The sequence below is a fragment of the Melozone crissalis genome, unplaced genomic scaffold, assembly GCF_028551555.1.
Source record: "Melozone crissalis strain CALT ecotype California unplaced genomic scaffold, PUWL_Pcris_2 ptg000073l_1, whole genome shotgun sequence".
Classification (NCBI taxonomy): domain Eukaryota; kingdom Metazoa; phylum Chordata; class Aves; order Passeriformes; family Passerellidae; genus Melozone; species Melozone crissalis.
This window is the reverse complement of record NW_026535850.1, coordinates 955,666-981,547: the sequence shown is the minus strand read 5'-3', so window position 1 is coordinate 981,547 and position 25,882 is coordinate 955,666.

The window sequence follows — 25,882 nt, the reverse complement described above, 5'->3', positions numbered from 1 at the left end:
CAGCTTTCCTAATCCTGTGATTTCAAGCTGGAAAATCATGAGGCTCTGAAGAACAACGTGGACTTCATATTAATCGTTATGGCAGACAATCTGCAAGTGACATTCTCCCCAGTGCTCACTCAGGAAAACCAAGGATGAGGTGCATCTGATCTATCTTCAGATGGCTGCCAGGGCACACAGGTCACATTGCTTTGTGGAGAAAGAGAGACACAACTGCCAAGTTTAAATGCCTCCTCATGTGGGATGTGTGTTTCTTAGAATAAGGGAACTCATCACTCTGGAGAAGTGTCTCTACAACCAGGCATGACAATCTGGAAAAGTAGCTCAGATGCATCTGAACAGATAAACAGGGCCATATTTGAAGGATTCAGAAGATCAGTAACAGAGATAAAAACAAAAGCCAGACATCCCAGAACTATGCTCACATTTCATTTGCTTCCCTGGAGACTAGATGTACAGCTTCACTGGGAACAGAGAGACTAGATGCACACCCCACTGGGAACAATTCTCCTGGATCAACCTGTCTCTTCCATGAGCACAGGAAGATGGTAGCTATGCTACTGAGGCATGTGGTCACTTTCCTGCCACTGCTGAGCAAGACAGAGCTAAAAAAATCCCCTCTGCTGTCAGAGGAGAACAGGTACAAGCAGCTCTGCAACTGCCATGAAGAGACAGCAAGGAGCAATTCCTGTCTTAAATGCTGATTGCAGCACAGGGGGAAATAAACCAAACATGCTGTCCATCAAGCAAATTACATGAAGGACAGGAATATCAAGGCAAAAAGTCCACATTCAGACACCCGTTGACTGAAGTTGTTCAGGAATTGCCTTGCTACTTACTACTCAAACTTGGTACTGTTTGAGTGTAAGAAAACCATGATTCCGCCAGGCCAAACCTCACAGATGAGAACTGCATCTTTGTGGAATGGCATCTTGCTTCCAGACTGAGATTTCTCATCAAAACATCCATCTGAAAACGACTCCACTCAGATTAAAAAAAAGCCCTATTTTATAGGAACCTGAGTAAATATATGTATGGCAGTAAAAGATCTCTGTATTGTATAAGTGACCCTGCCCTGATTCTAGTTATTGTAAATGGGCTGCAGCTGTGATGCCCTTAATTGGGCAGCAGCTGTAGCCCGTGGAGGTAGCTGGGATAAAAGGGGGTGAGGCATGCAGGGAGGGCTGCAGAGGAGCCCTGGCTGAGGATCAACAACAACACTGCTGTGAGAAAACCCCCCAGAAGGTATGAGACTCTGGAAATATGATACACAGCAATATGATTACAACACTGTTTGAATTTACTTGTCCCAAGTCAGGCAGCAGAAACTTGGCCCTCTCCCAGCCTCCACAACACTGCCCTTGCCACTGCACTGGATCGTCTGAGCTGCAGCCAATGGGTGTCTTTTTGTCTCTCCATTTTTGTGGAAACCCCTCCAGAGAAGTTGTGTTCAGCACAATGCACAAGTATACATTTTTTATCCTAGAGCATTTGTAGGGAAAGGAAACAATCTGTGGCATTGGTCATCTCTGCCAGAAAGTTTTTCCTGAGGAAGAGACATGTAAAGCTTGCCATGTGCTTTGTCACATCTGACAAAAGTGCTCAGTACCGTTTGCTAGCAGACAATGTGGCCTGGGGCTCCTCTGAGCCATCGTTCCTCTCCTCCACCGGCTCCTTGACAGATGGGCCTTCAGCCTTCTGGTGTTCCATCCCCTACAAAGACACAGAGAAACCCCATCAATCCTTAGAATATAAAACAGGAAATTCCCTGTTGAAAACACAAGTTAGAACCAGGAACACTGCTACCAAGGCTTAGGAAAACATTTCCTAACTTACAGATGGAAACAGACCAGAGATTCAGTGATGCCAAGTCTTTGTTTTCCATAGCCCAAGGCAGGTTATGGGTGCTGCCAGACTGAGCAGCAGTCTAAAATCCCAAATTTCTTAGTCTTGAGCATAAATGGGAATAATGCAAATAGGTAGGCAACAAGTGTTTGTAAAGGAATCAACGGAAAAAATTGGACTCTTTTGGGGGTTGGCCCATTGTGTTAGAAGTTGATTTGGTTCAACACTCACTCTCCTTGCTCCTGCACAAAGGCAGGCTCCCTTCTGTAATGTCGATAACAAAATATAAAATCCTGCCCCAAACAAACAAAGAATTTTTCACTCGATGCTGCTGAATTCACCAAGCTTCTTCCAGCTCCACAGGGCTGGACAGCAGGGCAGTATTCCCAAAAGACAGACAGTCAGTCATTGTAGTAACTAGGATTGACCTGGACATCTTTTGTAAATTTGGGAATTTTCTTGGCACTACTACTTCCAGTGTCCTTTGCAAATACTCTTGTATCTTCAGAAGCACAATTCTCACTTAATTGCTTTACAGGGGGCAGAGTAGGGAGAGCATGGTGGGGGCTTACACTTAAATGTAAATCCATTTTCTCCTCTTTCCCTTTCCTCTTTGTGACCAATATTGAAAATATTCAAAACCCCACTTTTCCCTAATAATATCAGTTCCTTTGTGGTCTGCAGATGAACAGGCTGAGGATTAACAGCTCATTCCCAGGAGCAAAATGATTCAGCAGAAGAGGAATGAGCTAAAGACAGATTTGGTATCTTTGATTTCATATTAGCAGAGGCAATACTTGCCCAAAGGAGACATTTCTCCTGCCAAGCACTTACTTTCTTCTGAGTTCTTTTCAGAATATCTTCCAGGTCACGGGGGGAAAAGAGATTTTTCCAAAAGCATTTTAAATTGTTGATGATTGAGCAACATCTTCACCATCTCCTGTCCATAATGCCTAAGGAAGGAAGGCAGGAAGGAAGGAAACAAAAGAAAAGTGAACAAACAAAGGAAGAGTGTTAACAGAAGAGGCTGATCCCTTAAACTCATCAGGTGCAATCCCTGCACGAGAAGGCATTACCTACTCAGCAAAGAGGGAGATTTACCTCACTTGACACTGCACAGTGCTGTCAGCTGAACACAAGAGGCAAAAGGAGAATATGGGGCAACAGAAAAATAGCATTTCACTCTGAAACTGGGGCTGTGCTTCTGTGGCATCAAAGGATCCCAGGGAACAAGCAAAACACATCTGCTTTGTTGTCAGAGACTATTAGCAGTGTCTTGCTGCCATTGCACAATAATTTGCCTTTCTTTAACTGGCAGGGAAGCCAGGACAAAACACCTCATGCATCCTATTGATTATTCTATACTATGGGTATGCACAGGGACAGCTAGTTGTTCTGGTGTTCTTGGCAGCTATTCATGGGAATTGAATCACCAAAGGAAGGGGATTTTGGTGGTTTGGGTTGATTTTGCCACTAGGAAACCTCTGTTTTCTTCAAGAAGAAATGTGGAGTTCACTGAGCCGCAGATAACAGCATTGTAGAAATCTGCAGAACAGGTTTAGAAAGACTGAATATGTTGGTTAAAGACCCCTGAAATATTTCTAGGATCGTCTGAAGCTAATGAGAAATGGATGTTTGGGATCCTTCAGTGATGAGCATTAGCCAACACTTGGGCTTTGTGTTGTGCACCTGAGGCCAAACAAAAGTGTTGGACTGGCTGATCTGAGATCTTTTGATCTCAGTAAAGAATCCTTCAAGCCACAGGAAAAAGGTGGCTATGCTCCTTTTTTCTGGCCAACCTCAGGTTTCCCAGTACAGCCATTTGCCCAGGCAGCCCAGAGCAGTGGTCACAGTGCCAAGGCTGACGAGCTCAAGAAGAGTTTGGACAATGCTCTCAAGCACATGGAGTGACTCTTGGAGTCACTGCACATGGCCAGGAGATGGACTTGATGACCCTGATGGGTCCCTTCCAACTCAGCATATTCCATGATTCTATGACCTTTATTCACACGATGAGGTAACTTCATATTCCCTTTAGTTTCCACTCTTGTGTGGTTTCACCTTTACAGCCTGACACAAAGCGGTTTTCCTGTTTTGGGAGGTGAAATGAAGATCATTACCTTGTGTCCTTGTGACAGTCCTGAGCAAACTTCCCTGCCACGTGTGGCAGCCTCTCAGCCCTGGCTGTGCCTGCGAGCTGGGTGACTCCAATTCTCTCCATCAGGGACAGGAGCATTTGGGCCGCACACTCGCGCACCGGGGCGGGGCGGCTGCTGGGGAGGAGAGAGCAAACCCTGGGCACAGGGACAAGGAGCAGCAGCAGCGCCGGCCTTGGCCAGAGCTGCTCCCTGCCCTTGCTGGGGGAAGGAGCCTGGGCTCTCCCTGCACCTTCAGGCACCTGCACAAAGTTCTGGCCTCAGGGAAACACAAAGGTAGCATTGTACACAAGGCCTGCCTGCACGGAAGAGGGAGAATTCAGTCTCCCTGCACTGTCGGATACTCAATTTCTTTCACGGTATTTACTCTGAGAAAGATTCATAAAATAGATGACACATGAATAATTTAGAAATTAAGAACAATTGATGCTGACCCATCAGAGGTCACTCACTACACAGAGCTGCAGCCGGACTGAGGCTCTTTCCAGCCATTTATCCCCAAATCTGCAGAACTTTGGAAAACAACAAATGCAGGGAAAACACATTGTGGGCTGTGAAGTTGCAGGATATCCAGCAATGCAGCCTGTTTTTTCTGTGAGGCTTGGCAACAGATCCATCTGAATGTTTTACCCTATTGCAAAGCTGAGGAAAGGGTGGCAGGCAGTTTAGCTGGGCTGTCCTGCTCTAGAGAGTGTCTCTTGGGAACTAGCAGGCCCAGCACCAACATTTAAGGCAGCATTTGCTCCAACTGTCCCATGGCAGTCAGCCTGTGAAGGTGCCTGTAAAGTGATTCATCATCTCAAGTCTAACATGAAACATCAGTTGGAATAGAAAGTAGAGCTCTAAGGCCAGGACAGTCATACAAGAGTCCTTTGGCAGGAGCTGCACCTGCAGTGCAGGCTGTGCCACACCCAGCAGATTGTCCCCCATGTGCTCCATGCCCCAGCAAGGACCCTCCTCATTTCTCAAGTTAATGGCATCATGAGGAGACATGGTTTTCCCAGGGCCTCTCTGGTTAGAGCTGTGAAATACCAAACACTGCTCACAGCTGCAATTGCAATTGTCCCTCTTCCCACAAAAGCACAAGGCTCTATCCTTGGCCTTTGCAGGCACTTTCCCTTCCCCACTGATCACCACATCTAGGAAAATCTGACAGACTGGGAGAACTCCAGGAAGCAGCAGGAAGCTGAGTCAGAGGAGCTTTAGTTTGGACATCAGGAAAAAGGGTTTTTCACCCAGAGGGTAGTTGGGCACTGGAACAGGCTCCCCAGGGCAGTGGTCACAGCACCAAGCCTGACAGGGTTGAAGGAGCATTTGGACAACAATCTCAGGCACTTGGTGTGACCCTTGGGCTGCTCTGGGCAAGGCCAGGAGCTGGACTTGATGGTCCTGATGGGCCCATCCAATTCCCCATATTCTACAGTTCTGTGATTCTGAGAACCAATAGGCTGCAGGAGGGCAGAAATAGGTGACAAGAAGAAAGAAGTGAGGTTGGTTGGAGAATCAAGTCACTGAGTTCACAGGAGATGCAGGATACAGGACCCTTCCCTCCCACCATTCCCATTCTCTGTCTCATCTCTTCTCCTTCACACACACACAAAGGTGAAGAATATCACTAAAAGAAAAAGAACTTACTTGACTCCCCTGTCCATGAAGGCAGTCATTGCTCATGCAGGAGTCACATTCTCCACCATGATCCCCAGGCTCTGACTGGCTGCTTTCTGAACAAATTCTGGGGAGTTGGACACCATCTGGAGAAGGAGCCGAGCAACCTCATCCACCTCAGAGTCCATGTCCTTCTTCAAGGTCACAGAGAGCTCTCCCAGAGTGACAATGGCAGAGCAGGACACCTTGGAACGGAGGTTGGTCACCTGGGGAAGCCATGAGGGGAAACATAGGAATCACCTTGGAAAGAAAACCAGTTGCCTTCAACAGAAGTCCCAGGAAATGACAACACATCCCACTGTGTCCAGAGGAACATACAAGTACAAGAAGAGCAGGAGAGCACAAGCACAGAAAGGCACTTACTCTGGCACCAATTTCTGGCCTCAGACCTGCTCACTGCAGGCCTAAAATAAAAATTTCATTCAGTGTTCTACTTAACCCTTCTAAAATGTCCACAGCTTTGATTTTAGGCCCTTTTACTAAAAAATTAAAGCAAGGGCTGCTTTCAAATCATAAAGGCACAAGTGATAAAGATAAAAGAGTCAGGTGCTCCTGTTCAAAAAACCAACACCAGCAGCTGAAGCACTCAGCCAGGAAACAGAAAACACAGGCTCAGGTCTACAGAATAATTTGCGGTGTTGAATTACAACTTGGACAGAGACTGGGACTCTGGCAAATAACATCATTAGTGTCTCAATTTTTCATTTGCACATTGCATTATAAAGGCACCACACTCAAAGATGAGTGTCACATACCCGACCTGCCAGTAAATACAGCTGCATGGACCCACAGATCCTACAGATAGCTGACAGACATTAGAAATCTCAGGTCTAAAACCAGAAATGAAGGCAGACCCTGAGCACACATGGAGATGAACAAGCACATACCTACTCTACACACCGTGTATGAAGTATGGGGGACAATTCAGAACAATGTTCTCACCTCGCTGGTGTTATGTTTGCCCAATTATCCCATCATTAAAAAGACCTAAACAATATTTAAAGTAGTAACAATTTTAATGAAATAATTAAGATGAAAAATATAAAATTGGATACAATATAATTTGATTAAAAGAAGGGATAATTTGGTTCCAATAATAGCGCATAAGCAGGAGATATCGTGGGGTACAGAGTGCAGGGTTCAATGACACTTGCCACTTCACGTACAAGCTTGCCAAGTGAAAATCACCCCTTATATGCCATGTGTCAATGCCATCTCCTCCCATTTTCGGTACGTCACTTTTCTTTCTCCGCCTTCATTACCACCTTTACCACGCATGTGCCACCACTCGGTTTGGTGGTCGCACAAGTCTTTGGGGGTCGTCACTGATGAAGGCCCTGTAGTCTTTTAATTCACCTTTGGGTTACACATGCGCACCAAGCCAATACAATGTAAGCCAAGACTAACGTATCACTACATCTACATATCAAAGCAATAAGTCCCTTATAATTAACATTTTCTTGGACCCAACCAGGTTCTTGGTCAGTTTTAGCAACTGTATCTTCAGTTTCTTTCCTGTGGTCCTTGAGAACATCTGCTGGGAAAAGGGGGGTGGAGCCCCTCCTTTCCCTCTCTTCTTTGGCATTACTATTTTTAACTTATTTTATTATTTCCAGATATTAGTTACTGTATCAATATTGATTGCTGTTTCAATTTTTATCAGCACGAATCATACCTATTTACCACACTGGTAACTGCCAAGCAAACCTCACCAAGTCTACAAAGCAGGACCTCTGAATGGGACCCAGCCAGGTGTTTGATGCTGAAGAGTCCCTTCTCCTTCAGCTCCCTGGAAGGCAGAAGATTGATTTTTCTCTCCACCAAGGCAGCACCCTCTGAAATGACCAGGCTGGCAGCTCAGTGAACAATGGGAGGTGCTTTTCAAGGAGTGCTTAATGAAATCGTGGAACGCGTTGCCCCAGGATGCTGTGGCTGTCAAAAGCATTCACAAACCCAAGAGGCAAAGAGAGGGGTTTCAGAGTGGCCATTTGAGAAGACAGCCTTTCTGAAATCTCTGGCACATGAGGTCCCTCTGTTACTGCTTCCTAGAAGCTGTGAGACCAGGCCATGCTGCTGTTTGTTGTCACCTCCCTGTACCTGTCCCTGAGACACAGTGCCACTGGCTGTTATTGGGGCCTTTTCCTTCTTTGCCAGCCCCAGCAGGCATTCAGCAGGGAGAGTCTGCACTGGCTCTCTGAGCTGAGTTTCCACTCTATGATCTCGGCCTCTCTGTCACCCCCTCCATTCTCCTCACACATTCCCCAAAAATGCAGCAGGATGTCTGCTGGGACCCCCTCAGCCTGCAGGAAGGCCAAGTGGGTCCTGGCCTCTCCTGACCCACAGCACAGCTTTCTTTCATCCCAGCATGGAAATATAAAAACTGTATTATCACATCACACAGAGGGCAGGAGCTTTTTATTTTGGCTGTAAGTGTCCACAGGGCATTGGGGAAGAGGAGAAAAAGAGTGTTTTGCAGCAAGCAACCTGGCTGCTCAGGCAGGATGGTAGGAAAAGTGTCTGGAAGCTGCTTTTTAGGACTTTGGTTGTTCTGCTGAAGCTTCTGACAGAGCTGATGGGCAGATCCCAGAGCTGTGGAGAGTTCCTGGGAAATTTGTCCTTGGATCTGTCTACGAATGCTCTCCCAGCCATGAACTGCCATCTGTGTCCTGTCCATATGTTACTGCCTTGACTGTTGAGTGTCGTAGGTGCCTCTTGAGGCTGCTATGGACCTCCTTCACCAAGGAATGGGTTGTGACACAACATCCCTTCCTGCTTCTATTTGGGCACTGACAGAGCCTGGACCACTCTGGCTTGAGCTTGGGCTCTGGCCAAGCAAGATTGCAAATGAGAGCAGCTCATGGTCCTCAGCTCTTCCCTGCTGCTGGGACAGACAGACATGGCCATGGGGACAGAATGGAGCTGCCCCATCTGCCAGGGCACTAAGAAGGATGTGAGTTTTTCTCTGCCCTGTCACCACTAGTTCTGCCTGGGCTGCATCCTGCAGTGGGCAAAGAGAAATCCATCATGCCCACTCTGCAGAAGAATGATAGAAGCTGTCAGGTTTTCTGAGTAGGATGAACAGGACTACATACAATGTGCCATCGGCTCCCCCAAACAATTGCTAGAGTCCAGCAGGGAGAGAGCCTGGCCCCCTTGCTGAAAGCAGCCCCCCAGACCCTGTGATGGCTGCTCCATCTTCCCCACAGGAAACACTGTCCCCAGCTGAGCAGGGGCTGCAGGACCAGAGCCTGTGGATGGCCTCCTGCCCAAGGAGTGGGCCGAATTTTTCAAATAACAATGTCATCTGCTGGACCAAAGGTGGCCCTGGCTGCACCAGAAGCTGGAGGGAATATGCCAGCACCAGAGATGGCTGGTTAAGGAATTCATAGAGCAGCATCCTGCACGCCCTCTGTGCCTATGGTCAAGTTGCCCAAATCTTGGTGCCAGTACTGCAGCTTCTCCTCTGGAGCAGTCTGAATTGCTGCTAGCATAGTCCAGGGTAAAGAAGCTAAAAGGACCTTTGCATAATCTCCACAGATGTTTTATTCAGCCGTGCAGGGAGATGTTCAGGTCCCAGTACCCACACACAGAGGGTCTCACTTTGTCTCCACAGGGGCCTGGGGGCTGACCCTGATCTCGGGGCAGTACAAAGATAAGGGGGGCAATCAGGGAATAGGGAAGGTGTGGCTCAGGAACGCAGGAACAGACACATGAACAGGGGAAGGAGCCAGTGGGGTCTAACATAGGAACAGGGGAAGGAGCCAATGGGGTCTAACAGCTTTTAGAGGGAAACTTCTTGTGTCTCCCTTGACCAAGGAATGCCCCCCCCCGCCAGGGTCTCCACAATTCCCCATGTATTATATTATTAGGAAAGCTTCTCTGAAGGATCAACTGAATCAACACAAAATGACAAAAACAATCAAAAGCACTCATAAGACAATTGTTCAAAATGCAAACAATTCTGAGTTCCCAATGTGCCAACAGATTTCTTGGAGTGTCTTAGATCTGGCAGGAGGGATGCAGGGTTTTCTCAGCACAGTTTATCAGGAAACTGAGTCACACATACTGAACCTGTGGTCCATGGCCTCCTCACTGCCATCGTGCAGCAAGGAGGCCCAGAGGCTGCTGTGCTCTGCTCCTGTCAGGGATGAACACAGCGGCGCTGTGGCCAGTGCCAGCTCCAGCTCCAGCAGCTCACAAGAGGAGACTCCTTCCAGAAGTTCTGCTGGCTCCAGTGTGGCAGACCAGCAGAGCCCACTGGAAGCCCCCCTCCATTGCAGCCACCCCCATCTGCGCCCATCATCACTGCAGAGCAGGAGCTGCCCCAGAGGAGCCGCGGCAGGAGCTCATGGCAGTGGCAGGTCCCTGTGCCCAGGGCAGAGCCACAGAACCTCTGCTCCTGCCTGGGACAGGGGCTGCTCACCCTGGTGTCCCACCAAGAGGAGGGATCCTGGGCCCCAAACTCTGCCCAGCCCTGCAAAAGGCCACCCCGCCAGCAGTGCCAGCAAGGTTCCTGCAGCCATTCAGCCAAATCAGGGGAAACAAATGTCTCTTTAGCTGACACAATCTCTGCACACAGCTTTCTCCCCCTTCTCCTGGTGCCTTTCCCTGACTCCAGGAAGAGCTGCAGGAAATGCTGTGTGAGCCATGATGATGGAAGAGCTCCTGATAAAAACACTGGGGTGATGCTTTCAGAGGAGTCATGAATGGAAGATTGACCAACCTTTCAGCCAATGGTATGCCAAAAGTTTCCATTCTTTAACTAATTGACTGCAATAAATTAGTAAAAAGAAAGATACAGAAACAAATTAAATCTCCCACAGCTGCTGGCTTTCCTCAGGCCCCATGGCCTATGTATTGCTAGACTTAGTTCATTTAGGCAGAATATTAACTGCCCTGACTTGTTGGAGACTGACCACAAGGTCTCATCTGTGGTGGGCAGTCACTAAAATTAGCTCAGCAGAGGCATCTTCAGCTGTTGAAGTGTAGCAGAAATACATATTCTCTGCTTCATGACTGTGTGGCAACAGCTGCTGGTGTGGATGTGTCAGCGTTGCTTCATGGATTACTCCTGGGAAGGAATTGTGTGCACAGGCACAGTGTGATGGCTTCCATCTCCTCTAATTACTCCAATCGGATGATGGCCAGAACTTGTAGGCAAAAAGCATCATGACAGAATAATTTACAATATTCTCCAAACTACTCCTGTGGTTTCGATTTTCTTACTGATTAGCTTCAGTGTCTGGCCTCAAGAAATCAGTCCAGAAAGAACAGGCAAAGCTCAGCTTGCAAGTTAGAGTGCAAGTCTTTAATCTGCCGTTTTTGCAGCATGTACAAACAACTTTACAACATATTTGCGAAAAAATGTCTTAGTTCTTGCTATACCTATCCAGAACCTGACTCTGTCCTCGTTTTATTTTGATTTGAGATCCAAGCATGATTTTTTTCTGGACAGGAAAGTAAGAACCAGCTGCAAATACAGACTACAAGTGTGAATCTATACTGCAGGAACTGAGCTGTAGCTTGGAATTAAAGGCAAGAAGTGATGCCATGGTAAATGTGAACATTTAGTGCTGGCATAGGAGCCTTCTGCAATGCTCCACCAACCCATGGTTCACATTGCTACAAACTCTCTTTCTGGGGTTTACAAAGAGTGTTGAAGAGCTGGCTGTAAGTAAAAAAAATAGCCAGAATGATAATTTTTGTTAACATGGCAAATAACGACTATCTAATAATTCAGAGCTCATAGAAGTGAGTATTCAGATTTCCACTTAGTATGTGCTGGCAGTTTTAATTTGAAATTAACAGGTTTATCCAAATCAAGTAATCCATAGGAATTTATTTGCTCTATGGTCTAACTAAAAATGCCTCATTGTCTGATAAGTTTAGTAGAAATTTGCAAAGTCCACAGTTTACAGAATTTCATTTCTTGTTTAGTGGCTATTCTGCAGGAAAGCTTTTACAGACTAATCAGTTTGGATGTAATTAAAATGCCAGTACATTTCATCTAGCCATTTTAGTATTAGAACAAAACCATATGACTGGACAGCCTTTTAAAAAAATATTTTGAAATAAATTTTCAAATCAACAGTCTGAGTAGGACTCAGAAAAAATACTCTACCAAACTTCAACTCTATTGGAAGCTTCCCTTGTCACCCAGTGAATCAACTCTACATTCAGAAGATTAAAAGTCCCCATTATGGTGGTTTTGGTATGGTTAGAAATTGGGGAAGGGTGTTCTCCCTTCTCAGCTCCATGCTGCAGTGCCTTTGGGATGTGGCCTGCTGGCCGTTGTTTGTGCAGCCCTGGTGTTTCTCCATGAGGCAGAAAGTGCAATTGCATTTCCAGCCCAGAGCCCGTGACGAGTGGGGCGTGCAGAGCTGTGCCAGACACAGGCCAGCAGCTGTGCCACCAGAGGGTTTTGGTTCCTGCCCAGGGCAGCTGGTGCATCTCTGCCGTGAGTGCCTCCCCTTCCAGGTGCCCATGGACAGCAGGTGCAGGGTTCTGCAAGGGGCATGGAACAGGGTGGGGATGTCTGCTGGCAACAGAGTGCAGCGGAGAGCAAACAGTCCAGGATGTTCCTGGAGTGTGTGACAGAGAACTCCTGACACAGCTGGTGACTGAGCCAGTGAGGGAAGGCACTGCTGGGCCTGCTGTTTGTGAGGAGAGAAGGGCTGCTGGGTGACAGGAGGGTTGGAGGCGGCCTTGGGCTCAGTGACCACAAAATGCTGGTGTTTGATTCCCAGAGAAGGAACGAGAGATGTTGCGGAAGTGTTGACGTGCAACAAATTGTGAATTTGTTAAGCTTTTACAGGCAGTGCTTAGTCGTACCTTCTCTCACAGCAGTGGTTAAAGTGTGCAAGTGGATGTCTTAGCCTTGAGAATAAAGACAGTGGGCCTACTGAGGAGGTAGCTGCAATGCATTCAAGGAGAAGAAGGCTCTTAACCATGGAAGTAGAATTTGAGGAATGGGATATTCACCATATGACCCCCAGAGACCCTCAAGAGACCCCTACTCTAGATGTCAGTAATTTTGGGGAAGGGATTTAAACATGTCAAATACTTTCTGAGAATGTTTAGCCTGTGAGTTTGAGCAAAGTAATGAATAAAAGTAATGAAAGTAATGTCTTAATTCCATGGATACTAACACGTGGGTGTGCATGTTTTAGGAAAGTGATTCCCACGCACCCAGCACTGAAATAAAGTAATGCCTCTTTTCTCACACTGAGCTGGCAGTGTGGATCGGCCCTGCTTGGTAACTTTCATTTTGGTCATTCCTATTGAAGCATAAAGAATGGTTGAAATGAAATCTTTTCCACCTGTTTCCCTCTGGTTTACCTGTTTGAGGGTTAAAATTCTGTGCTGCAGGTGTGCTGGGTGTGTGCAGAGCAGTGCAGCCCCAGAAACCCCTTGGCTTTCCCACAAGTTGTCATGCCTTGTTGCCAGGTGTGCCCAGCTGTGGCAGGAGAAGGAGCCCGCAGCGCAGTGGGCACCGTGCCCTGCCCAGCCGGGGCTCTCTGGCACAGAGCAGCAGCAGCGCCAGCACCGTTCATCCCGCTCCTGCCTTGGCTTCCCCTGGCACACAGAAGCCTCTGGAAATCAGCACCGCCAGTGGCGTTCCCAGCTTGGAGCAAGTGCTGCTGGCGGGAAGATGCTGCCAGTTCGACTGCTGCCACAGGGGAAGAAAGGCAGAGATGTACCCGCACCAGAGCCCTGGGCATGTCCAATAAAGGTGTAAATTTGTGGGGAGATTTGTTAGGAAGGATTTCAGCTGTGATGCCAACAGTGGCTTCTCTCCTGGTTCTGTGTGTTCTGGACGAGTAATGCAATGGTTGGCTCTGACAATTAAGAAGTAGATGTTATGTGGATGTTCAAATGTGTAGTGATGGTATTGTAATATATCCTCCCATAGTCCTCTTTCCCATCCCCCTTGTAATAGCCTTGGTAGTCAGGGCATTTGGGGAGGGCTGGCTCGTGACCAGCAGGCAGGGTGTAAAAACACCTGACCTCCAGTCAGGATGCAAGAAAGTAATCTCCACCAATGGGCAGCAGAGAAAGAGTTGACTGACAAAATTTTTAGAGGGGCTAAGGGTATAAAAGACAGAGCGTTCTTTTTGTAGATAAGCACATGGCTGCTAGTCACAGAGACTCCCAATGCTGCAATTTTTCCTTATTCAGTCATTTGTTAAGGTTTACTAAACCTTTAAAATGTTAAAAGTGAGAGTCATTTCTCACATGTGCAATGCTGTGGGCCATTTTCTTAGTCTGGTTTCCTTTGCTTGTGTCCCATCTGAGTGCTCAGCTGGGGTACAGGCTGTAGGTGCTTGGGGCACTCCTGGAGTTCCTCTTGGATCCCCTGAACAACAAGGTTTGGCCCATGAGGGGATTTTGTGCTGCTTGGTGACAGATGAGAACTTCCCAGGCTCTTTTGTGTTTGCTGTAGGAAAGGTTGGTTATTGCTTTGCATAAATTCACAGACCAAGGTGGAGCGTTTGCTTTGTGATGTCAGGGCATGGTTGCCACATCGTCATAGTGGCATCAGAAGGTTGTCTTGGTGCACGGAAGGCCTGAGTGTCAGAGCAGCCCTAGGCCTTGCTCGCATCAGGAGAACCCTCCTGGTTTGAGCATTGGTCAGTGGGCAGCTGCACTCTGACAGGGCACTTGTTTTTCTAGTGTTGGAGAAAACTTGCACAGCACTGGGACAATGATCCACCATCTGGCCACAGCAGCTTTTGCTGCCTATGGTGTTTGTTTTTCCGCATATTACGTTGCACACTTTGTTCGTAAGTAGAGTTTTCCATTCTACTTCGGTAAGGGTGTATCCTAACCTGGCTTTGTATGTCTTCCTGCTCTTTCTTGGTGGCTGAGTTTCTGATTTTGAAACAGAAAGAGCATTAGAGTGCCAGTGGTTTGGTAAAGCTCCTGTCAAGAGGTTCAGCTAAAAAGGGGGTGTCTGTAGCCACAGGAGCAGCATTTACAGGGGAACCTGCAGGGCTTCCGTTCCCTCCGCAGGGGAGTCTGTGGCAGCAGAGTCTGTCATTTACTCAGGTTGCTGGGACAAGCAAGACACCTTTGAAAATTTAGACTGGCAGAGCTTCAGGGAAGGCCTTCTAAAAACTCTGCAGTTTTTCCCAGAATTCAGAGAAAGCTTCTTTCTTTTAAAATTTTGTCATGAAAGGATTTGACTGTCTAACTTAATAACCTTTTACTGAGTGCAAAAATAGTTATTTCCTTTGAAAGGAAGTGCAAACTCTAAAGCAGTGAGTGTCTGCTCCTGAACCCTAGAGGTGCTGCTGTGCTCTTCCACAACAGAACTGCCACAGCTCAGGGGAATTTTAGGAAGCTTTTCTGGGCAACTATTTCCTGCAAGTTATTGAGAATTAGTGCATGTATCTGATTGGAAAAAAAAAAAGAGTACCTGAAGGAGAGGATTTCAGAAGCTGTTTTATGTGTTTGGTAGAACAGGAGCATTGAGTGTTAAAGGACAATTTGCATTTTCTTGATCATCTTTGTATTCATTTACTGGCTAAACAGGCTGAAGTGTAGGAACAGCCAAGAATATTGTCCTGATCCCTTGCTGGCTGTGTGAATAAAATGTGTCTCCTGGAGGGATGTTGTGAAACGGGAAATCGTACCTGTTTGGGTTGACTTGTTCTGTTGGATTCAGAGGGCCAAGCAGTTTTCTGACAGCATCTGGTTCATTTTCCCTTCCCACTACAGGTCACCTGAAGCGTGTATTCAGCAGTGCTAAAGATCCTGAGGTGAGTGAGAAAGGAACATTTCATGTTCCTGGTGTTGAGGAATTGTAGAGCAAGCTGGGAGCTTGGCCAGTAGCAGTAGAGTGTAGAGGGCCAGCTAGGAAGGCTGAAAGAAATCCATTTCCATGCCTGAAACAAAAGTAACAAAGGCAGCTATAGATATTTTTAAATTTCCTTCTCAGAGTTTGAAGAACTAAAACCTAGTTTTGAAAAGAGAACAATGCTTGCAGACAGCAGATAGGAAAAATTTAATTAAGACCGTTTTGCTGTACAGTTGAATTAGATAATTTTAATTTAAACAGAGTGACTTAGAATCCTATTCCTATCAAATTTTATGATATCTACTTGGAACATGAGGTGGTAGAAAAGGAAGGCCATCTTGCAATGGTGCCTGCTGTATCTGAAGTGCAATGGGCACCTTTGTGGCTGGGGAGCTGCGTGGGCCAAAAGGACGCAGGGCTGGGGGCCGTGAGCAGCTGAAGATGAGGCAGCGTGGGGCCAGGGGGCCAAGAAGGCCAAGGGCACGGTGGCTGTGCCGGCAGCAGTGGGGCAGCAGGAGCAGGGCAGTGAGCGTGGCCTGTGCTGGGCAGCGCTGCGGCCACAGCTGGAGTGCTGTGTGCAGCTGTGGGCCCTGGGAAGCAGAAAGTCATGGAGGGGCTGCAGCGTGTACACAGAAGGACAGGGGAGCTGGGCAAGGGGGGGCAGCACAAGGCCAGGGAGGAGGTGCTGAGGGAGCTTTAGCCTGGACAATGGGGGCTCCTGAGGGACATTCAGGCAGACTTCCATAGATCCCTGCCTTAGATCCATAGAGCCAATGCTCAGCACAAGGGCTGCTTCCCTGGCAAACATCTCTTCACTGCATCCAAGTGCTTTAGACACTGGAGTAGGTAACACTTTCATATTTTGTTTGTTTATTTGTTTGTTTGTTTGCTAGAAGGAGAAGCCTTCTAGCCTGTAATTTCTCCTTCTCCAGGGAGCTTTTTCTCCATCTTTCCTGCCCTTTTCCAGCACTGGCAGAAACACATCACTTTCACGGTAACGGCTCCCGTGTCTTTTGGCAGCCCAGGGAATCAGTGTGTCTTGTGTTTGGGAATTGAGCAGGAAATCAATGCCCTTGCATTCCAACTGGTGCTCAGAGATTAGAGGAGCTGGGATGGGCTGGGCTGTATTTCTGATTCCAGCCACTTCAGCACCATCACTGTGGCCAAGGGCAAGAGAAGAACTTGCCCGAGCACAGATGCACGAAGAGTGCAGTTCCCAGTGCAGTGCTCTGGGTCTGATTGCATTTCATAAGGACCCATATGCTCCAGATTCCCCAAGTGTGTGGGTTACTGAAGCAACAGGAGAGCAAGTTCAGGATGGCTGCTGATCGGGGCACTGCTACCGAGTGTTGATGTGTCTAGTGACAGAAATGACAGTGTTGATTCAGGGTGACCCCCACGTGGTGAATAATGTGCTTTGACTCTATGATTTAAAATGTTAAACAAATGCTTTTTTAAGCTATGTTATATTACACTAGTACTGTATTAAAACTATACTAAAGAGATATTATACTATAAAGCTACTAAAGAAAAACTCGTGACTGTCTCCAGAAAGTCATGACACAGCTTTTATCTAATTAGCTAGTCAAGCTAAACAACTATCACTAAAATCCAATTAACAAATCACTTTCAGTAAACAATCACTATAACACATTCTACATGTACTAAAAAACAAGAACAGCCAGTAGAGATAATAATTGTTTTCTCTTCTTCTCTAAGTTTGTCACTACCTTCCCTTAAAAAAACCTAGGAGAGGGAATTATATCTCTCTGTGTTCAAAGAATATAAATACCACAGCACAGTAAAGAGAGATTATAAAAGTGATATCTATCTATCTATCTATCTATTTGAATCTTCCTGGTTCTGTTCCAAAGCAGTGGAAGATGCAAAGCTCACCTAAAGGCATCCCTTCAGGAGAGGGGTAGAGACAAGTTCCATTGACTGATCCTGAGCAGGCAGAGATGTTTCCCCCTCCAGAGATGGTTGTTTTTTCCCCTCCTGTTTTTCTACTCCAGCCTCTTGTGCCCTGAAGCCTTCTTTTTATCCTTTAAATTTTTGCATGTCCTAAGGGAGTGGAACTATCCCATGCTGTAGCTGGGGTCTGGTGACTTTGCTCATACATGCCATACATGACACATGGTTTCCTTCACTGGCATCCCCAGGGCTGTGTAAGTGCATTCGTTAATGGGGCCTTATGAGAATGTTGCTGCTGGTCAGAACTCTCAGTTTACAAAAGAGGGAGAAGAAACACCTTGGTCCTCCTCCATATACTGAGGTGGCCATAGAGGTTCTCTGACTTCCATCAGAGATCTTTGCACGCATCCTCATCTCCTGAATGACCCAGTTTTCTAACAAGAATGTGGATGTCAGGAAGTCACAAAGCTGGTGCAGGCCTGAAGAGAAGGTGAACTCCAGAAGTGTCTCTCACAAGGAGTGAGCTCACCCAGGAAGCCCCTGCAGAGGCAGGATGGAGCTGTGGGACAGGGCGGGGTGTCAGTCACTACTGAAAGACAAACAGGCCATGGCAGAAGCAGAGGGAGGCCCTCACCAGACCCTTGAGAAATGCCACCCCTTCCCTGTCAGCTGCCTGAGAGGCTGTTGGAGCTTCAGTCCCAGATTGCCTCTGATTGTAGGGCCAGGGGCACTTTGGAATCTGTGCCTCCCCTCGGGCAGAGAACGACCCAGCAGAGCAGCAGCACAGTGCTTTGGGAATGTGTGAGCCCAGCAGCCTTTGAGTCTTGGCCCACAAAGGGCGTATGGGAAGTTGAAACCCATCTTGTCTTGCTTTCATTGCAGGTGCTTCTAGAGAAAGAGCAGGAGCACACTGCCTTATCTGAGATGCCATGCCAGATTCAGGGAGAGCTGTTCCCTGCCCAAGGGCAGGAAGAGCAGCACAGGCAGCAGGTGAAAGCGCCACAGGAGAATGGCCAGGTGAGCCTGACTGGCCAGGGGACAGAGGGAAGGGCAGGAAGAGGGGCATAAACCAGAGCTCCTGGGACTGAGGAGGCCAGGAGTCCCACAGGCAATGGAAGCACAGAGCCTTGCAATCTGCAGAGATCAGCACCAGGACAGGATGGTTACAGTGGAAGCAGAGCTGGGTAGGGAAGCAGAAAAAGGGGCTGAATAAATGTGATTTTGAAGCTAAAAGAGGGAAAAGCTGAGCCTGATGGCAGCTCTCAGTCACTTGCTCTGCTTTTCTGTGTACAGAACAAGGCAGAGCCACAAGCAGAGCTGCCTGAAGCTCAGAGTGCCATCATGGCAGCGAAGAGGAGGAATGAAGACATCCAAGAGGAGAAGAATCTCCCTATGCAGAGGGGCAATCAACAAAAACAGGTGAATGAAGGAATGGCAGCCACTCTACAAATGAGAGTGAGTCCTTTCCATTGTTCTTTACAGAAAATTGATGAACAGATGCAGACAGAGCTGCAGGAAATTGAGGCTAGGATCAAGGCAAGGAAGAAGAGGCTAGACGAAAAAATTAAAATTATCAAAGAGAAAATTAATCGCCTCCTTCAGGAGCAAAAGGATCTAGAAAAGCAAGTGAGTGAAATAGCAATAGGCAGTGCAGTCACCCAAGGGGTGGTTTCTGCCCTCCTTGCCTTTCCAGTGCAGAGCAGCAGGGGGTGGGTGATGCCTCTGAGTGCCATCCTGATGAGGCCTCTGTCAGAGCTGCTCTCAAGGACATTTCCTGCTCTGCTGGATCTCAGCTGATGCTCTAGACAGTGGCATTACTCCTCTGGCCATTTAGCCAGCAGTCATCCGAATGAACTCCTGCTGGCTTCTTCCAGGTGACCTTGTTTCTTGAGGTGTTTTTGCAGGTGAACATGGTCACTCACATAGATTTGGAATATGAGCTACAAGCTGTCTGTATCCCTTGTGAATGCTCCTGTCCTTTTCTTTACTTTCTTCCCAGTCAATGACTCCTGGCTGACGGGGACAAGCTGTAGTCTCTGACTGCTTTGTTCTGTTTGACTTGAGGTGGAAGTGTCGCCATCCTACCTGGCAGCCTGCAGAGAGTTCCAGCAAATGACAGGCAACCAAGAGCCCCGAGGCTGGCATGAGGCCCAGGAACTGACCCATCCAGAGATGCTGCAGGATAAGCACGTCCCGAGGAAGGTGCAGAAAAAGAGAATTTCATGGCAGGAGGTAGAACATTAGATTGAGGAGCTGCAAATGTATCTGCAGACCTAGAAGGGGGAAAGGAGTCTTTGAGAGAAGTGGAGCGGTCGTTGCTGCAGTCCTCCTTTAGAACAAGAAACTGGCTATGAACTAATGTAAAACCAGCCTTTGGTTTTGACCATTTGGTTTCACAAATGGACATCCAAAGCAATCCAGTTGAAGAGCTCTGCATGTGGCTGACAGCAGCTTCATGAGGGCTTGCATTTCAAATGGCAATCTCTCTTGCATTTCAGGGCAATCTCTGCCACACCTTCCTGACATCAACTCATTTCTTGTCTCAGATCTACGCTGACTCTGACACTGAAGCTGTTGCAGAAGCAGCAGCACCGTCCCAAGGAGCCTTTGCTCCCCAGCTGAAGAAGTGGAGCCTGAGCCTTTGGTTCACCTCCCGTGCTGACCCAGCTGCTGCTCAGCAACAGGAGATGGCGGGTGACTCCCTGGAGCAGCAGAGTACGTCTGGTATCTTTCTTATCTGAGGGACAGTGTGTTGTGTGCACGTGTCAGCATAGCTGTACCAAAGGATTCTGATCAGTTTAGTGTCACAGAAGTGCTGGCATTGCTCCGAGACAGCAAGAGAGAGCTCTGGGTGTTCCTGCTGCCTCTGAGGGCAGCTTAGACTGGCTGGAGTTTGCCTGGGCTTCCCTCTCTGCCGAAGGCAGAAGCAGGGATTGTTCCTGGATCAGCAGAAGGCTGTGACTGCTTGAGTCTCAGCCACTGGCAGAAGCCCTGCTGAGATCAGTGTCTAGGAGAACACATCAAGCCCTTTGTGATTCTGCAGCACAACCCAATGAATCTGCTTCTTGCCTGTAACAGCTGCCAGTGCTGTGCTCTCAGATAAGACCTGGTGGGGCTGAGACCAGAGCCCAGTGGATTCTGTGTCTACCATCACCTGTTGGGAAAAAAAAGGGCACTGATCTGTGCCTCGGTGTGGCTGATCTCAAAGCCCATCCTGGTGTGTCCTGAATGGGGGCAACAGCTTGTCCGGGGCTCAGGCTCACTCTGGCTTCTTCCCATCAGTGCCTGTCAGTGCTCATGCTTGGGCTTTGCCAGCCTTGTTGTGGTTGCTGCCCTGCCCCTGAGGGCTGTGGGAATGCAGATGCTGGAGCCTTCCTTAGCTGGGAGGGTCCCGCTGCTGCCCGGCTGCTGCAGCGCGGAGCTGCCTGAGGCAGCAGCCCCTTCTCTGGGCCGGCTTCTGCCTCGCACGGCCTGGACTCACAGGAGGGTCAGCATCTGCTCTGGGCAGCTCTCTGTGTCACAGGGACACCTGAGGAGCACTGCTGTCCTCTGTGCCCATGCCTGCCGTGCCGAGTTGGGAAGATGGGGACGTGTGTGGTGCCAAGAGGGCGAGTGCAATGGGAGCGACTGATCCGCACGGTCAGGGTGAAGAGAAGCGGCGCGGTTCTTCACGCGGGGCATGGGCAAGGGCGTCTTTGAGCTCAGTCTGCTCATAAAGGGTGAGGGTTCTGATGCTGAAAGCCCCATGGGGATTGGTTCTAGCATGAGCTGCTCTGGTTTACAAACACAGAGGCATTCTTCTGGCAAACTGCTGCAAGGTGGAAAAGATGGGAACACTTGGCAATATTCCTCCTGTTCTGAACTTGGCATCTGTTCAGAGGAATTGATTCTAGATGTCCAGGTGCATTTAATCTTAGCAAGTAGGAAACCTTTTATAAATCGCACAGTGTTTATTCCCAAGAAAACAAAGGCACTGTTAGTTCCAGCTCTCCTTAATGTTTCTAGATGACAAACTTATTTGCCTTGGTCGGTATTCTCTTCTGATCTCAGTCTCCTCTGAATGTATCTCCCTGTGCTTCCCTGTGTGCCTGCTGTCTAGAGGTCTCTCACTTCAAAGGATGCTGGAAATCAGTCTCTGTGCCAGCCACTTGTGCTGTGGGCCTGCTGTTCTTTTCTTGTTGTTCCAGTTGCTGTTCCTGTTGTTGTTAGCCAGCTGTCCACCAAGGGAGGGCTCAGAGCTCCAGACAGTGGGGCTGCCTTTTGTATCTCCTAGAAGGTGGGATCTCTGCTTTAAAGTGAACATCTTGCATTTTGTTTCCCGCAGGGAGAATGGTGAAGATGGAAAATCCTATTCTAAAATACATTGAACTGGAAAATATTGGCAGTGGGTGAGTCCAAGCAATGTTAATTGTACAAAACTATGCATCAGGTGTTTTGCTGGCGGAATAGGTATCAAATGTAAAGTCAGACAAGCTGCAAATGTGTTCAGGCACTGGGCTTAGATTGTCAGTGCTGATCAGAATTTCTAAGTGTGCTCAGAAGGCATTGTCAAAGACATCTCCATGCTTCCAGTGTCCTGCAGGTCTGCAGCATTTACAGCATAGATCTCCTGTGTGGGCTGACTTTCACTGCAAGATCTAAATGGCTTCTCCTTTCTCTGCTTCTGTTTTGTTTCTAGGACTTTTGGAGATGTTTGTAAAGCACTCGACACTGCCACAGGAGGAGAGGTAAATGTCAACAGCCTCTGCAGACTCTGCTGCACTCGAGGGCTTTCCCCTCTGGTTTGAGCTGTGGCTGGAGCTTTGGGCAGAGCTGTGCTGAAAAGGCACAAGAAGCACAGACTGGTGCCAGCCCACAGAACACATTTGGAACTTTGTCCTCCTCAGCTGCCAGAAGGAAGGCACGGAGGGCAGTGGTTCCTTTCAGAGAAGGACGCGCTCACTCGCTCTCCATTGCTAAAACAAAGGCGGTGCCTTCGAGCACCTCACTGCTCTTTGAGGCTACAGCTTCAGAGTCCTGAGTTCTCATTTCTGGCTGCCAGCAAATCCATCTGAAAATTACTGGTAGTTCCTTGGCCACCTGCAGTTCTGCACTTGGGAACTGCACATAGGGAGAGATCTGCAAGGCGTCCCTGAAAGCCCTAAGCCCTGCCCATATCCCAAGATGTGTCCACAGAGCATTAAGGCAAGGATTACTTCTTCTGAATCCCAAACAAAGCAGCAGAGAGTGTGGTCAGAGGTTTGTGGGTGATAATTGAGACACTGCTGTTCCCAAGTGGTCAAGGCAAAATGTCAGTGGCCCCACGTGTCCTGTAACTGGCTCCCAAGGGAGCAGAGAAATGGGCTGTTGGAATGTCAGTTCCTAATGACTGCAGTGCCTAATCACAAGGCAGTTTGGCACAGCTCAGCTGTGTCATTGCAAAATCACTCACTCCACGTGCCTTGTGGTCTCGTGCCACCAACCTCTCAAGTTACTGATTTTCAATGTCGTTTTAGGTGGCCATCAAGAAAATACAGCTTCAAAGACTGAGGAAGAATGAACTAAAAGTCAGTGAACTCATGGTCATGAAGGTGAACAGGAATGCCAACCTGGTCAACTGTTTAGACAGGTGACTTGTGCTTTTGTCCCATGAATGTTTGTTCACATATTGCAAACATGCAAGGTAAAATCCCACTTTGGTCACTGGCAGAAAATAGAGCTGTAATTATTGTCTAATTATTATTGCTCTTTTCATCTCAGTGGATGGGAAGAGATTGCATTTTGTCTGCGTGAGTCTTCACTGGCACATGGTATTTGAAAATTGTTCAAAAACCCGGATGAGCCTCGTGTCTTACAAAATCAATGATCTCTATATTCACAGCCACCACTTTGTTTTGGAGCTTGATTTTTTTCTAGTGTCTTCCTACGTCCAGGAAAACTAACAAGGATTTCCCTTGGATTGTTGCCACTGTTTTCCCTTGCTATGCATGCCAGGAAGACTAGGTGCTTTTTTCCAGAAACACCATGCATGACAGGTTTTTTATCTGGGCTGTTACTAAACTGCACATTTTGCTTGCTGCCCATCCAAGACATCTCCTTTTTTGCAGCTGTGCCTTTCTTTCTGCTTGAGACTGCACAGATGGCAAACAATGCACAGCCAAGAGGGAATGTCTATTCCTTTATTTTGTCTTTGTCTCAAAGGGACCTGAAAAGAAGAACCAACCTGTCTTTTCCAAACAGCAACCTAGCCATGTAGATTCATCTCCATACCCTTGTTTCCTCCTTTCAGCTACCTTGTGGGTGAGGAACTGTCCCTGGTTATGGAGTACATGGATGGAGGCACTCTGAGCAATGTCATCAGCCAGACCTACTTGTCAGAAGATGAGATGGCAGCCATCAGTCGGGAGGTCAGCAATCCCAGCTGTGTTTCCAAGGGCTTGGGCAGCATTGTCTGGGAAACAGAGGCTCAGAACAGGAGTGATTTCCTGTGCTGAACTTTGTTTCTGTGTTGCTGGTATGCTATGGGCAAGTAAAAGCATCTCAAGTGAAAGGCCTGCCAGTGCCCCTGCACTCCCTGTACTCAGTGCCAGTACTCTTATCTCCTGCTGTTGTATTCTCGCTCTGTCTCTTGTATTTGTATTTGTATTTGCTGTTCTCCACCTTGCCTCTCTAAATGTTTGCCTGGAGTCTGTCTTCACTGCATTCCTTGCCTGTAAAAGCAAAGGTGCTGGTGGCAGGATTTGAAATGATCAGCAAAGGAAAAAGACTCATTTCTCACAGTCCTCAGCTGAAAAGGATAGTAGTGCAGCCAAAATGCTCTTTGCTTCCGGAAAGTGACTGGTGTGATACTTCCAAGCCTGTGCTGAGGCCAGCAAGAAAATCTTTGTCATGCAGCCTCCCACCCAAAAGTGGTCCACTTCACAATAAAGGGAGGGATTGCTCCTTTCCAAACCCCTCCTTTGTCCTCTGCATGGCAAAAGCATGTCCACTGCAGCAGGAGTCATCCTGGCTGGATGGCAGGGGACAGCCTACAACAGCAGGTGCTGTTGCTCTTTCAAAAGCTGACGCGCCTTTCCTCAGAAAGGTCCTGCTCTGCAGGTGTTGGAGCAGCAAGCTCTTCCTCTCAGTGGCCATTACTGTTCTGTCATTACTCCCCATTCCCCTGGAGAGGGAATCTTTCAGATTCTTTGTTTCCTTTCTTGTGTGATGAAATCACATCACTCATTTTTGCCCTTCTGTTTCTGTTTTCTCGCTTAGTGCCTGCAAGGACTGGATTTTCTTCATTCAAACCATGTTATCCACCAAGATGTGAAGAGCAGAAACATCCTTCTCAGAACCGACAGCTCTGTCAAGCTGGGTCAGTATATTCTTGGTCAGGTGCAGCATTCCAGGGATGTGGGTGTGGGGCTGCTTGGAGTGACTGCCAGCTCCCCAAAAATGGTGCTGGTGGCAGTGCAGGGACCCCTGCTGTGAGCTGAGGGCACAGTTGGAACGTGCACAGAGGTATAAGGAACCACAAGCAGTCAAGAGTGGCCTTTCTCTGTGTGTGTCCCTTCCAGACAGAGGGAGCTACAATCTAAAGCTTCAGGGGAATAAAGTCCACTGCTGTGAGCAGCGTTAAGAAACCTGGGATTTTTTGGAAGTGGCCAATTCCATACTCCCTTGGCTAAAGCCCCAAGGAAATCGAGCGTGGACAGTTCTCCAGGAGATTCAACAGCACATTCTGAGCCTGAGAGTGGGGAATTCTTTTGCTTGGTTTCCTAATTGGAGCTGACTTTCATGGTTTGTTGTTTTCTCCACAGCTGACTTTGGCCTCTTTGCTCAGCTCAGCCCTGAGCAGGGCAGACGGAGCTCCGCGGCCGGCGCTGCTGGGTGGCTGGCACCTGAAGTGGTGACAGGTCAACCATGTGGCCCCAAAGTGGACATATGGTCTTTGGGAATCGTGGGCATTGAAATGGTGGAACGAGAAGTTCCTTCCTGGAATGCAACTCCTGTCTTGGTAAGGTGCAAATACTCACTGATCCCACTGTCTTTCTCACCTGTCCCATGCTCTGTGTGCCATTGGACAAAATCCCATTGCCATCTGCTGGCACCACTTCCACCAAGGTCTCCTTCTAAAAATGCCCCTGCAACACATCAGCATCTGCTGTAGCTTTGGTTGTATCAGAAAGGGAAGTGGCAGTTCAGAAACCTAACCAGTTCAGAAACCTACCATTTTGGCCTCCAGCCATGCCTGACAATTCTCACTTGTTTTTTGAACAATGTTGGAATTCTGTTTCTGAAGGACAATAATTTTTCAGTGGAGAGGGCAGACATGTGATAAACATCCTGAGAAATAGAGGTTAGACCTTCCCAGTTTCAATTTTATAGAAAACGTAAGAAAAAAAGGAAAAAGAAAAGTAAACAAAAAAGAAAAAGAGAAAAAACCCTACTATCAAAGCAATGCGCAAGCAGTTCTGCTTGCTTTTTCATTTTTTAAACACAGCTCTTGTCTTCCATTCTGTAGCATCTTTTCCAAATCCTG